This window comes from Girardinichthys multiradiatus, chromosome 2, assembly GCF_021462225.1.
Source record: "Girardinichthys multiradiatus isolate DD_20200921_A chromosome 2, DD_fGirMul_XY1, whole genome shotgun sequence".
NCBI classification, from domain to species: Eukaryota; Metazoa; Chordata; class Actinopteri; order Cyprinodontiformes; family Goodeidae; genus Girardinichthys; species Girardinichthys multiradiatus.
In genome coordinates this window covers 9,642,803-9,656,502 of record NC_061795.1, presented here as the reverse complement: position 1 = coordinate 9,656,502, position 13,700 = coordinate 9,642,803, and positions in this window count along the sequence as shown.

The window sequence follows — 13,700 nt, the reverse complement described above, 5'->3', positions numbered from 1 at the left end:
GCCGTGAGGATGAGTTAAAAATCATTTTTCCTGAAAAAAACCCGTGCGTTCTACACTCTAGTAACTGCCATCTCCACTGTAGGAGTGGGATTTTCTCGCAAACTTTGTGGCGCTTGAAGTCTAATTTTAGAGAAGCCATAGCAGTTATCAACAAACTGTTTTCACTTCTGAAACGTCGGTGGACTTCTCTACAAACTGAAAGTTAAAATGTGTTTCTAGGTGAAAGTATGGCGATACAGCAGAGCCTCAAAAACAATGAATGTTAAGGATTCCTTCCTCCCCTGACTCCATTCATTTCTATGGGATTTTGGGGTGGTGGTTTTCGTTAATTACGTCACCATGGTAACTCCAAACGGCAATAAAAGTAATAGCACACATCTCGAGACCGAGCCGGACTTTTTGATATATATATTGTGGAGGTGCGCGCTACGGTTCGGGCCGCATTAAAGGAGACGGAAGAATAATAAATAATGCATTGCATAATGCACTGCTCTCCTATGCATTGCTATGGCAGGCCCCAACTAGAAAATTACGGAAGAAATTTAGACGGGGCCTGCCTCTTGGTGCGTGCTTCTCGGACCGGAGCTTGCTATTTTTTTTATTGTCTATGCTATTATCAGCTTAAAATATTACTACCAACTCTGGAGGACTCAGGCTTTTATTTTGAAATTTTCAGTAAGCCTTATTTTAAATGGGCAACACTGGGTGAGCTCCAACATTAGTGTGAAGCCCAGTCCTGAAATGATCTATTGTTTAAAATGCAAAGGCTTTTATTTTGTAGTTTAGTCTTATTTTGAAAGTCCAGCACGGTTGTACTTTCAGGTCTGGGTTAGTTCCATTAGTTAAATAGAACCCACTTGCTGTTTAAAAATCCTTTTCTATGCTTTTGTCAGCTCACAAAATCCATAGTAACTATGGAAAGTCTAGTATAGTTGTCCTTTCAGGTCTGGGTTACTTCCACAGTTATATAAAACCTGCTTGCTATTTTAAAATCATTGTGTATGCTATTATCAGCTTAAAATATTACTAGTGACTCTGGAAGACTGAGGCTTTTATTTTGAAATTTTCAGGAAGCCATATTTTAAATGGCCAACATAGTCCCATTTCCAACACTGGGTGAGATCCAACATCAGTGTGAAGCCCAGTCCTGAAATGATCTATTGTTTAAAATGCAAAGGCTTTTATTTTGTAGAACATGTTTTGTCTTATTTTGAAAGTCCAGCATGGTTGTCCCTTTAGGTCTGGGTTAGTTCCATTAGTTAAATAGAACCCGCTTGCTATTTAAAAATCATTTTCTATGCACTTGTCAGCTCACAAAATCCATAGTAACTATGGAAGGTGTGGGCTTTTATTTTGGAAGTTTCAGTAAGCCTGTTTCAAAGGACCAGCATAGTCCCATTCCCATCACTGGGGGAGCTCCAACAGTAGTGTGAAGCCCACTCCTGCAATCATCTATTGTTTAAAGGCTTTTATTTTGTAGAGCAGGTTTTGTCTTATTTTGAAAATCAAGCATGGTTGTCCTTTCAGGTCAGGTCATTAGTTATATAGAACCTGCTTGCTATTCCAAAATCATTGTGTATGCAATTATCAGCTTAAAAAAATCAATAATAATTATGGAAGGTTGAGGCTTTTATTTTGAAACTTTTAGTGCTCTTCTGAAATCATTGTGTATGCTATTATCAGCTTTCAAAAATCATTAGTAAGCATGGAAGGGTAATGAAAGAAATTGCCCTTTAGGGTTAATCACAGTTGTGTGGGTGTTGAAACAGCAGTACATGCACAAAATGGCCGCCATGTAGTTGCCTCCTTTGAAGATGGTCAAAGGGTTAGGGGTCGGGTCATGTTTAAGCCATAGAAATGAATGAAAATCAATGGAAGTCAATGAAAGTCCTTAAAAAGATAGATGGATGTGTGTGTGTGTGTGGGGGGGGGGGTGGGTGTGTGTGTGTGTCCCGCTGGAAAAGAGTTAGTGGTAGGGTCATGTTTAAGCCATAGACATGAAGACAATAAAGGGAATTCCTCACAAAGATAGTAATCCATGGATGTGTGGGTGGGTGGGTCTATGTATGTGTGTGTGTGTGGGTGTGTGTCCCAGTGTGAGACACAGAGAGGCAGAAAGAAAGACAGAATCACATCCAGACATATACAGTAGGAGATACACAGAGCTATAAATAGAACAGTGAGGAATGAATCAGCCAATCAGCAAAGAGCGTCAGTGCAAGTTGACACCTGCTGTTTCTCACTCACGCAGCACCTCACTCTGTGTCTGCCCCTGGCCTGGCTTTATAACATTGAGGCGCATGCTCCCGAACGACTGGCCATAACTCGGAAACCGTAGGGGCGATCGATGTCCTTCTTGGACCGTTTTTATCAGAAAGGACAGGGGAACATTAATATTCATCCTTTATTTTTGAAAATATAATAATAAAGACACAACACTGGGTGAAAAGAGGGGGAAAATGGAGAAAAAGACAAAAATGCCTGAACATGCTCCCGAACAAAGTCTAATATCTCGGAAACCGTACATGGTATTTGAAATGTTTTTAAACTGTTGGCGACTGCTATCCCTCGTCCCCAATCATGAAGATTTTCATAGCTCTATGTCATTCACAATATAAAATAGGATGATGGAAAGAAATGCTGTCACTCATGGATTACTGGTCAAACTCTCATTGAAAATACAAACTGACCGAAAACGGTGACTTTAGAGCGACATTTGTGGTCGTGAGACCGCGTTAAATCTCATTTTTCATGAAAAAACCCCCGCCTTCTATACTCTAGTAACTGCCATCTCCACTGTTAGTGTGATTTTCTCGCAAACTTTGTGTCGCTTGGAGTCTAATTTTAGCGAAACCGTAGCAGTTATCAAGTTATCAACAAACCGTTTTCACTTCTGAAAAGTCGCCGGATTTTTCTATAAACTGAAAGTCAAACTGTGTTTCCAGGTGAAAGTATGGCGATACAGTAGAGCCTCAAAAACAGTGAATTTTGAGGATTCCTCCGCCCCTGACTCCATTCATGATTTTGGGGGGTGGTTTTTCGTAAATTACGTCGCCATGGTAACTCGAAATGCCAATAAAAGTAATAGCACACCTCCCGGGACCGAGCCGGACGTTTTGATGTATATATTATGGGGGTGCGCGCTGCGGTTCGGGCCGCATTCAAGTGGATAGGTTTTGACCAGGTGAATAACAATAGGTGCCTGCCTCCTATGCATTGCTATGGCAGGCCCCAATAAAGAGTCCAGTTTAGAGGTGAATAACAATAGGTGCCTGCCATGCATTGCATTGGATTGCTTCACAATCCACTGCTCTCCTATACATTGCTATGGCAGGCCCCAATAAAGAGTCCAGTTTAGAGGTGAATAACAATAGGTGCCTGCCATGCATTGCATTGGATTGCTTCACAATCCACTGCTCTCCTATACATTGCTATAGCAGGCCCCAATAATAAATAAATGAAGAGTCCAGTTTAGAGCTGTAGAGTAATATGGAGCCTACTTGCATTTCTATGGCAGGCCCCAACTTATATAAATTGCTGAGCTATGAAAGAAGGTTTATTGTAATGGTGGTAGAACATGTACAAAATGTGTCTGAAACATGTACACAATTTGTCAAGCCCATCTCCGATATTTAAAATGGGAAATAAATAAAAATACTGTCTGAAACACAGTCAAAACGCTGTGGGGAAAAAAAAACATGCTCACGTACCACAACATTTTAGTATTTAACAAAAGCAACTGGACCTTTGGGTGCATCTATAACAAAGAACAAGCTACATTTTTAGAGTACAAGCTCTAGGGCAAGGGTCTGCAACCTGCCTCCAGAGCCACTTAATGAGAAATATTTTTAATTATAATGGCAATGAAAACGGGTGGTTTTAGCAGTTCTATGTGTTTATGCAGTATCTGCATAGAATATCGACAACATAAGGGCACCAATAGTATAAGCCTTTTAAAACTAGTTTGTTTTTTTAACTTGAAACTATATGCTTTATATATGTGACTGTTGAGATGTCCCCTGTGCTTCTGGTCCTTCTGCCTGCTCTGTGCCACTTAAAAATTGTAAGGACGGACCACACGAAAAACAAAACGGCATTAAACTTTTCATTTGTGTCCCACAAAATGGGCAAAACGCCACTTGACCATGGTCCATCTTAGGTCACTGTGAGCGCTCCCATTGTCACTTCCGGGTCAGCCTTGGAGTTGGTACATTCCCTTTCCAGTTGATTTTGTCAAATGTAAATTTGTTTCAGTACTTGTAAAAGTGTTTTGTATCTTGTTAAATTGTTTTCTGAAGTGTAAATTTGTTTTCTTAAATGTAAATTTGTTTCGGTACTTGTAAAAGTGTTTTCCATCTTGTTAAAATAGTTTTCTGAAATATTAATTTGTTTTCCGAAATGTAAATTTGTTTCAGTACTTGTAAAAGTGTTTTCCATCTTGTTAAAATAGTTTTCTGAAATATTCATTTGTTTTCTGAAATGTAACTTTGTTTCGTACTTGTAAAAGTGTTTTGCATCTTGTTAAATTGTTTTCTGAAATGTAAATTTGTTTTCTGAAATGTAAATTTGTTTCAGTACTTGCAAAAGTGTTTTGCATCTTGTTAAATTGTTTTCTGAAATGTACATTTATTTTCTGAAATGTAAATTTGTTTCGTACTTGTAAAAGTGTTTTGCATCTTGTTAAATTGTTTTCTGAAATGTAAATTTGTTTTCTGAAATGTAAATTTGTTTCAGTACTTGCAAAAGTGTTTTGCATCTTGTTAAATTGTTTTCTGAAATGTACATTTATTTTCTGAAATGTAAATTTGTTTCAGAATTTGTAAAAGTGTTTTGAATCTTGCTAAATTGTTTTCTGAAATATTAATTTGTTTTCCGAAATGTAAATTTGTTTCAGTATTTGTAAAAGTGTTTTGAATCTTGCTAAATTGTTTTCTGAAATGTAAATTTGTTTTCTGAAATGTAAATTTGTTTCAGTACTTGCAAAAATGTTTTGCATCTTGTTTAATTGTTTTCTGAAATGTACATTTGTTTTCTGAAATGTAAATTTGTTTCAGTACTTGTAAAAGTGTTTTGCATCATGTTAAAATTGTTTTCTGAAATATTATTTTGTTTTCTGAAATGTAAATTTGTTTCAGTACTTGTAAAAGTGTTTTGGATCTTGTTCAATTGTTTTCTGAAATGTAAATTTGTTTTCTGAAATGTAAATTTGTTTCAGTACTTGCAAAAGTGTTTTGCATCTTGTTAAATTGTTTTCTGAAATGTACATTTGTTTCAGGACTTGTAAAAGTGTTTTGCACCTTGTTAAATTGTTTTCTGAAATATTATTTTGTTTTCTGAAATGTAAATTTGTTTCAGTACTTGTAAAAGTGTTTTGCATCTTGTTCAATTGTTTTCTGAAATGTAAATTTGTTTTCTGAAATGTAAATTTGTTTTCTGAAATGTAAATTTGTTTCAGTACTTGTAAAAAGTGTTTTGCATCTTGTTAAATTGTTTTCTGAAATGTATATTTGCTGTCTGAAATGTACATTTGTTTCAGAACTTGTAAAAGTGTTTTGCATCTTGTTAAATTGTTTTCTGAAATATTAATTTGTTTTCTGAAATGCAAATTTGTTTCGGTACTTGTAAAAATGTTTTGCTTCTTGTTAAATTGTTTTCTGAAATGTTCATTTGTCTTTAGGTTTGCAAGTGTTTTATATTTTGTAATGTTGGTTTGCATCCCCCGGCCACCGTAAGGTCTTCTTCCAAAACACATTGCCAACAGGTGTGAGTCCTGCCGACCATGTCCCTCAACAGAGATCCTTTACAGAAACACTACTGGCACTCAAATTCACACACAAATAAATTAGAATCATGACAGTAATGATGTATCTCACATGTGTGGTTGTTAATATACTTGTTTAATATTTAATAGTACGTAAAGAAGTTGTTGAGGAAATTTCTGATTTCTGTTTTAAAGATTATGGCTCTTAGTGTAATAAAATCAAGAAAAAAGTCTTGTCTTTATTGACTTACTTACTTACTCATATTGTCATGCCTGATGTTAGGGTAGTTGACAAAAAATATCAATGTGAATACCAACTTGTAGGTTGTCCTACATGAGTTTTGTATTGTAATAACAAGCAGTTTTACAAATTTTTGTTGTCTGAGTCATATCCCTATATCTGATAGACGTTGAATTAGGTCATTCACTTCACAATGTCACCATGCAAGAAAAGGTAATGGTAATTTTTTTGGAAATTAGTTTTGCAGGAGTAGGCTTTCAAATGAAAGTTCTTAGCGGAAAGCCATACCTCCTGGCCATTAGTGTAAGTGGGAGCCGGTCTCCTCCTCGGGTCTGCGTGTCCTTTGATGGTGACGGATGATTGTTGGAGAACCGTTTTGATGTGTGTCAAGGATCGCATGCACCGGTTAAAGTGGGTTCTGACGAACGGGAGAATGGTTTCTGGGTAGGAAATTGGAAAGAGGGATGGGTGGTAACCGAGAGATGCCTCCAACAGTGACCAGTGGCAGCATAAATGTGCGAATTATTAGCATTTTGACCCAGATAAGATTTTCACTCCAGGTTTTCGGGTTATGGGTGCAGAGGCATCTCAGGGTGTTTTCCATCTCCTGATTTAGCCATTCACATTCTCCGCTGGTCTGTGGGTGAAAGCTAGAAGAAAGTTTGGGTTGAGCTCCAAGGATAGAACAGAAGTCTTTCCACACCTGTGATATGAATTGTGGGCCTCGGTCGGAGATGATTTCTTTCGGGAGTCCATGAATTCTGAAGATGAGATGGAGGAGAATCTTTGCAGTGACAGCGGCAGAGGGCAGTTTTGGTCAGGGCGATAAGGTGACAGGCTTTAGAGAAGCCATCAATAACTGAAAGTATGATGGTTTTGCGATGAGATGGAGGTAAACCAGTAACGAAATCCGGGGCTATATGGGACCAGGGTCGACTTGGAATGAAGAGGGGCTGGAGGAGACCGGCTGGAGCTTGATGTGTGTTTTTATTGCGGGCGCAGATGGGGCATGAGTTAATGTACTCTACTACGTCCCGGTTGAGCGTGGGCCACCAGAAGCATCTGCGAATGAAGGCGATGGTGCGACTGGAACCGGGATGACCAGAGAGACTGGAGGTATGGGCCCAGTGAATAACTGGTGACTGGGTGGTTGACAGGACATAGAGGCGATTGTGGGGTCCTTCTCCTCAATTCCCGAAGTGAGGGAATCGATGACAGAGTTAGGAGGAACGATGGTTTCCTCTTTACAGGAAAACATATGGGAAAGTGAATCTGGTTTCATGTTCTTAGAGCCGGGTCTGACTTCAGTGAAGTTAGAAAGATATTCACTGATTCGGCTTTTCCGGCTCAATAACTGATTAACGGAACATTGCCTCTACAAAACCAACACCTCTCTGCAACCCCAGCAAGGCAGACAGTGAGCTACAATCGTATTTTCCTCAAAACGAGCCCACCACCGTGCTGGTAGAATTGGCCTCTATGCAGAGGTCGCTGCTCCTCAAATGCGCAGGGACATTCTGCAAATTGCAACACCAGAAAAATATGATGGAGAAATATTCAATAAAGTTGTCAAGGAGAGGTGTATTGTCACTAAAATCATTGTATGTGTATGTGATCTCACGTTATTCATACTACATTTCTTGGATTGGACATTAATGCTTAACCAAACATTGGAATTTCCCAAAGACTATAGCCTAAATAGCCAAATATTCAGCAAAATATGCATAAAATGTTAAATAACTTCACTATAGCATGTTGTAGTGCCATCAAACTCAGAACACAGAGAGAACACCTCATCTTAATCATACTACAACTCTTACTTTGGGAAAATGTGCTTAAATTGATTTTTCATGATTTTCTTTACCATTAAAATAAGTATAAAATGATCAATAACTTCACTATATCATGTTGTAGTGCCATCAAACTCATAGCACACAGAGAACACCTCATCTTAATCATACTACAACTCTTATTTTGAGAAAATGTGCTTAAATAGATTTTTTTAATGATTTGTTTTAACTCTCAAAATAAGTATAAAATGGTCAATAACTTCACTATAGCATGTTGCAGTGCCATCAAACTCATAGCACACAGAGAACACTTCATCTTAATCATACAACTCTTACTTTGGGAAAATGTGCTTAAATAGATTTTTTATGATTTTGTTACCATTAAAATAAGTATAAAATTGTCAATAACTTCACTATATCATGTTGTAGTGCCATCAAACTCATAGCACACAGATAACACCTCATCTTAATCATACTACAACTCTTACTTTGGAAAAATGTGCTTAAATAGATTTTTTTTTTTTTTTGGGTGGCGCAGTTGGTAGCACTGTTGCCTTGTAGCAAGAAGGTCCTAGGTTCGATTCCCGGCCGGGGGTCTTTCTGCATGGAGTTTGCATGTTCTCCCCGTGCATTCATGGGTTCTCACCGGGTACTCCAGCTTCCTCCCACAGTCCAAAGACATGCCTGTTAGGTTAATTGGTCACTCTAAATTGCCCTTAGGTGTGTGAATGAGTGTGTGCATGGTTGTTTGTGTGTTGCCCTGTGACGGACTGGCGACCTGTCCAGGGTGTACCCCGCCTCTCGCCCATAGACAGCTGGAGATAGGCACCAGCTTCCCTGTGACCCACTATGGAATAAGCGGTAGAAAATGAATAGATTTTTTATGATTATTTTTTACCATTAAAATTTATAAAAAGTATAAAATGGTCAATAACTTCACTATAGCATGTTGTAGTGGCATCAAACTCATAGCACACAGAGAACACATCATCTTAATCATACTACAACTCTTTGGGAAAATGTGCTTAAATTTATTTTTTATGATTTTTTAAAACAAAATAAGTATAAATGTGACAGGTTGGAAAGACTACTATTGTACCCCCAATGTGGTACTAAAAGATTTTATATAGCTGTGCTCATACATTGATTTCATACTTAAGAGTTGACAGTAAAAAGGGTTACATAAATATTAATTCATATTAATAAGCATAAGCCTAAACAACAATGTAAATACAGTAAAACAAAGTGTTAAAAAGTTAGGTTTCATGTTGAATTCATGTAATTTCATTCAAGGGAATGGCGATGTGTGCATCAGGAATCAGCTAGTAAGCCTTTTCTGGGATCAATTGGTAGTGGCTCCATTCTCCACTAAGGGGCGTTCGCGCGCTCTCCTCCGTTGCATTAAACTACTGCAAGAGAGAAGCAACAAGTAATCATTCACGTGATTCTTTCCCCCTATGTTCAGGTAATGGTGACCAAAATGTGATATATTTGTAATATGTACATTGGTTAAGACATTTATATATAACCCTTCGTTGTTTTGTCAGATTTAGAAGAATTTTATCATAGTTTTAGGTGAAGTCAGACATAACGTTTCTGTGTCTGAGCTGTGTACTAGGAAATGACTAGCGGGAGGAGCTAGGAATGTGCCCATTATCATTTATTTTGTGAGGAAACATGTTAAAGAGTGAATAGTAAGCAGTTTATTATTTTGGTTTATTAATGAGCTTTTTCATCCACTGTGTGACATTGAGCAGTAAATGTAAAAAAACCTATGTTCATTTCATTGCATTAAACTACTGCAAGAGAGAAGCAACAAGTATACACTCTCGTGATTCTTTCCCCCCTATGTTCAGGGGTGTAACATTTGGAGGCAGCGCTGGGATTGCTGCCTTGGAAGTCCGGTGTCCACAGCCTGTACATCATAGTCCAAGTCAGCCAATCCCCCGCACTACAACCTAGGCAGATTGCAGTAAGGGAAATGTAGCTGTTAAGGAGAACTGATTGCTGTGTTTCAGTGTATGTTTCCTGTAGCCAACCAGGGATCATCAGGGGCTACAAAGACCACTCAGCTCAGCTTCACCTGCACCAGCAGAATTCCTCCTGCCTACTGCCACAATGTCTTCAGTAGAAGAGCTACAAGAAGAAGTTGTGCGTGAAATGCACACCCTGTCTAAAGATCAGCTAGTGTCAATCTGTGATTTCCTTGGTTATTGCAGACAAAATAGATGCTAGTGGGAAAACACGTCTGTCACTGTTAACACACATCCAGATACATATTGAAAGAGAAGATATAACAGTACTCGAGGATGAAGGAATATCAGAGCTGTTGTTGCTTAATGACAAGATTGCTGAGATAGGGAAAGAGACAAATGTTGAGACTAAACAACATGCAAATGAAAGGGGGAATTCAGGGCACCAAGACCAACCATATAAGACAACTTCCCTGGTAACAGAGGCAGCTAATGTAGTTAAAGTGGCTACTCCCCACTCCCAAGCTAATCACACTGTTACTACCTCACTTGTTTCAAATGTCCCCCAGCGACCAAGCCTTTATTGGCAGAAATATTACAAATTATCGGGCCAGATCTGCAAACCCGGCCAAAAAGATAAACTGACATTTTCCAGTCTTGCTCACCAGATTGAAAATGGACTGAGCAGAGGCCACTCAGAGCTAGACATTGTAGATGCTGTCATCAGAGCTATCTTACCAGGTCTACAGCTACGCAGCTACTTGGAGGGAAAAGCTCAACTCACCCTTCCAACTCTGCGCCGCATCCTCCGCTCCCATTTCCAAGAGAAGAGCGCCACCAAACTCTACAAACAACTAGCCTCTGAGGTACAGGCCCCAAAAGAGACTGCCCAAAGCTTTCTGATGAGGGTTTTAGATCTAAAACAAAAGGTTTTATTTGCATCCCAAGAGTCAGAGTCAGGACTTAAATATGACCCAGCTTTAGTCCAGCGTATGTGCTTGCACACCATACTCACAGGCTTTCAGAGTGACAGTGTCAGGATAGATATGCAGCCACTTCTGTTAGACTGTGAGACACCTGATGAACTTCTGTTAGAGAGGTGAAATATGGCTTGTGCTAATGAGGCAGAAAGGAAGAACAAGAAAAGATGCTTAGCATCACAGTCTGCTACAAGTGTAAGTGCAGTACATTCAGATGATGTATTACCTGCTAAGAATCCTGTGAAGGAAGTTAGAACTAAAATACCATCTGAACTTTTAACTGAGTTAGCAGAGCTTAAGACAAGTGTAGCCTCCCTAAAAGGTCTCAGTGCAGAGATAGCTCAGATTAAAGAGACTCTACAGCAGCCAGTGCCTGCTCCTCAATCATATGTCCCACCACCAGTTATGCAGTATGACAGGGATCAGCAGCAGCAGTACTATAGTTTCCATGGCCCCCGCCAAAGACTACCACCCCCTCACTCTCCAGTAAAACAATACCCAAGTTTTCCAGTTCGCCGTGAGAGACGTTGCTGCTTCTGTCAGCAAGCTGGGGTCAACGTGCGCTGCACACACTGCTACCTCTGTGGGAGTGGAGAACACTTTCAGGCAGGATGTAAAAGCAGAGGTGTGAGACCACCCAAAGAGAGTCATTTAAACCAGCAGTGGTTACCACCGAGGGACAAGTGTTAACCATGTCCCTCACCCACAAGTCCCAACAATGCTCCAACTGTAAAAAAGAACAGTCAGGTAAGAGCCTGAGACAATGTTCAAAAACATGCCAGAAGCAACACTGGAGAAAACATAAAAGACAATGCACTGTTCAAAAACATGCCAGAAGCAACACTGGAGAAAACATAAAAGACAATGCACTGGTTTTCAAGACAAACAATGAAAATGAGACTGTCCAGATTCCCCTGCCTTCAGCTCAGGTAAATACCACTCATAAAGTCACATCTCTGGTGGGCTGGCAATGTCTGGTGGAGTGTTTCCTGGGCAGCCACAGACATCAAGTTCTGTGGGATTCAGGCTCACTGGTGTCAATCATTGATGAGAAATGGAAAGAGGACTATTTGCCACACGTAAAGCTGAGAGATGTTACAGAAATTATAGACGCATCTGAACTTACCCTGACTGCAGCAAATGGGACCAGCATGCCGTATCTTGGGTGGATTGAGGCAACCTTCCAACTTGTTTCTGGGATTTAACAAGTGGAGAAACTGACCATCCCCATGTTGGTAATGAAAGGTTTTCAGCTGACACTCCCCATATTAGGCTATAATGTCATTGAATACATTCTGACTAAGACCGACCAAGCTAATCAGTACAGTACAGTAAGAAAAGCATTTGCTAGCCTCAAAAGACACAAGGTGAAAACTTTTATACAGGCTGTTAGTGCAGATACAGTTAATGAGTACAAAGTAATTACAAAGAAAGACTATTACTGTACCTAAACAAAGTCACATACAGGTTGAGAGTCGCATAGCAGCAGCGCCATTTAAGCAAGGCATGATAATGATGTTTGAGCCAGACTTAAATCCCCAGTGGCCAGACAATCTTGAGTTTTTTGACACTGTGGTTAAATTTAAGAAAGGTGCTTTACCAGTCATAACACTAGGTGTCTCTAATCCCACTAACCATGAAATTGTCATTTCAGGCCGTACAGTAGTTGGCTCAGTTCACACTCAAAAAAGCCAGATTGGGTGTGTGCTAAATTAATCTAAGTGTAACATGTTGCGTCTACCATATGTAGTCATGTTTTGTGGTTGAACATCATTAAGTAATGTTATTTTAGCATGATGTGGAATAATTTAAGATTTACTAAATTTAGTTATGCTGACAGAACCTAATGCTCTTTGGGTAAGGTATCAAATGGCGTGTACAACTCCAGAACAGAAGTAGTGTGCGAGCAGGGAGTGCATTTACAAACTTTACTTCCGGAAGGTGCAGAAGAAGGAAGAGCAACACACAAAGACGCCGGAAGACGGACAAGTTGGGGATGGCGGTAAGGTAAGTCATTTAATTTACCGTCCATCGACTTAAAAAATAAGTAACTGCAGATTAATTTCGTCACAGACTCTCTTCGTTGTGCAATATATTCCACGTGTGCTTAGTGTCATATTAGCATTAGCTAGTCCGGTTAAACACACACGCGCGTGCGCGTACACACGCACACACACACACCTATCAGTTTTGTCGGTAACGGTTAACAAAATGATGTAGATGTTTGTTTTCATTTAAATATCAAAAAAAAAAAAAAAAACAGAGCGTAAGCATGCCAATGAATGAATTAGCACAATCTATGAGTAGATACTATTGAAACAGAATTTCAAGCGAAACAACCCTGTGATTTTTTTTCTCTTCATTATCTGAAATGTTTTATAGAATCACTCGAATCTTCCTGTTTCCACGAATCTCTGAAACAACCTCACTCTGTATTTTAAAGTCAGGAATATGGTTTAATTTATTGACATCTATTTTTTGTTTTCAATGTGATATTATTTGGTTTATTTAAATACATTTTGACTGGTGGTCACAACTTGATCCACCGTGTAGCTTAATCTATAATTTAACTTTAAACTTTAATTTAATAGTAGGAATTAAAAAGAGCATGTGTCCACGCTCAAATTAATGGAGTATTGTTGATTTGGAAAAATTCCACTGTAAGGTGTGTTTGGAGCAGATAAAGATGTGCGATTAATTTGTGATTAATTATGATTAACCATAGTAAGTATAGTGTCTGTATGTGTATTAAGTAGGGCTGTCAAACTATTAGATTTTTGTAACTTATTAATAGCAATATTACTCTGTGATTAATTATGATTAGTCATGATCAAAATACTAAAATACTTGTATGTTCTCCTTTTCTTTTAGCATTCTGTGACTGCAAGAGGAGAGGCTGGGTGTCCTAGTGTTTGCAAGCCTTAAGATTTGTGGCAGAGTTATTTAAATGGCCAG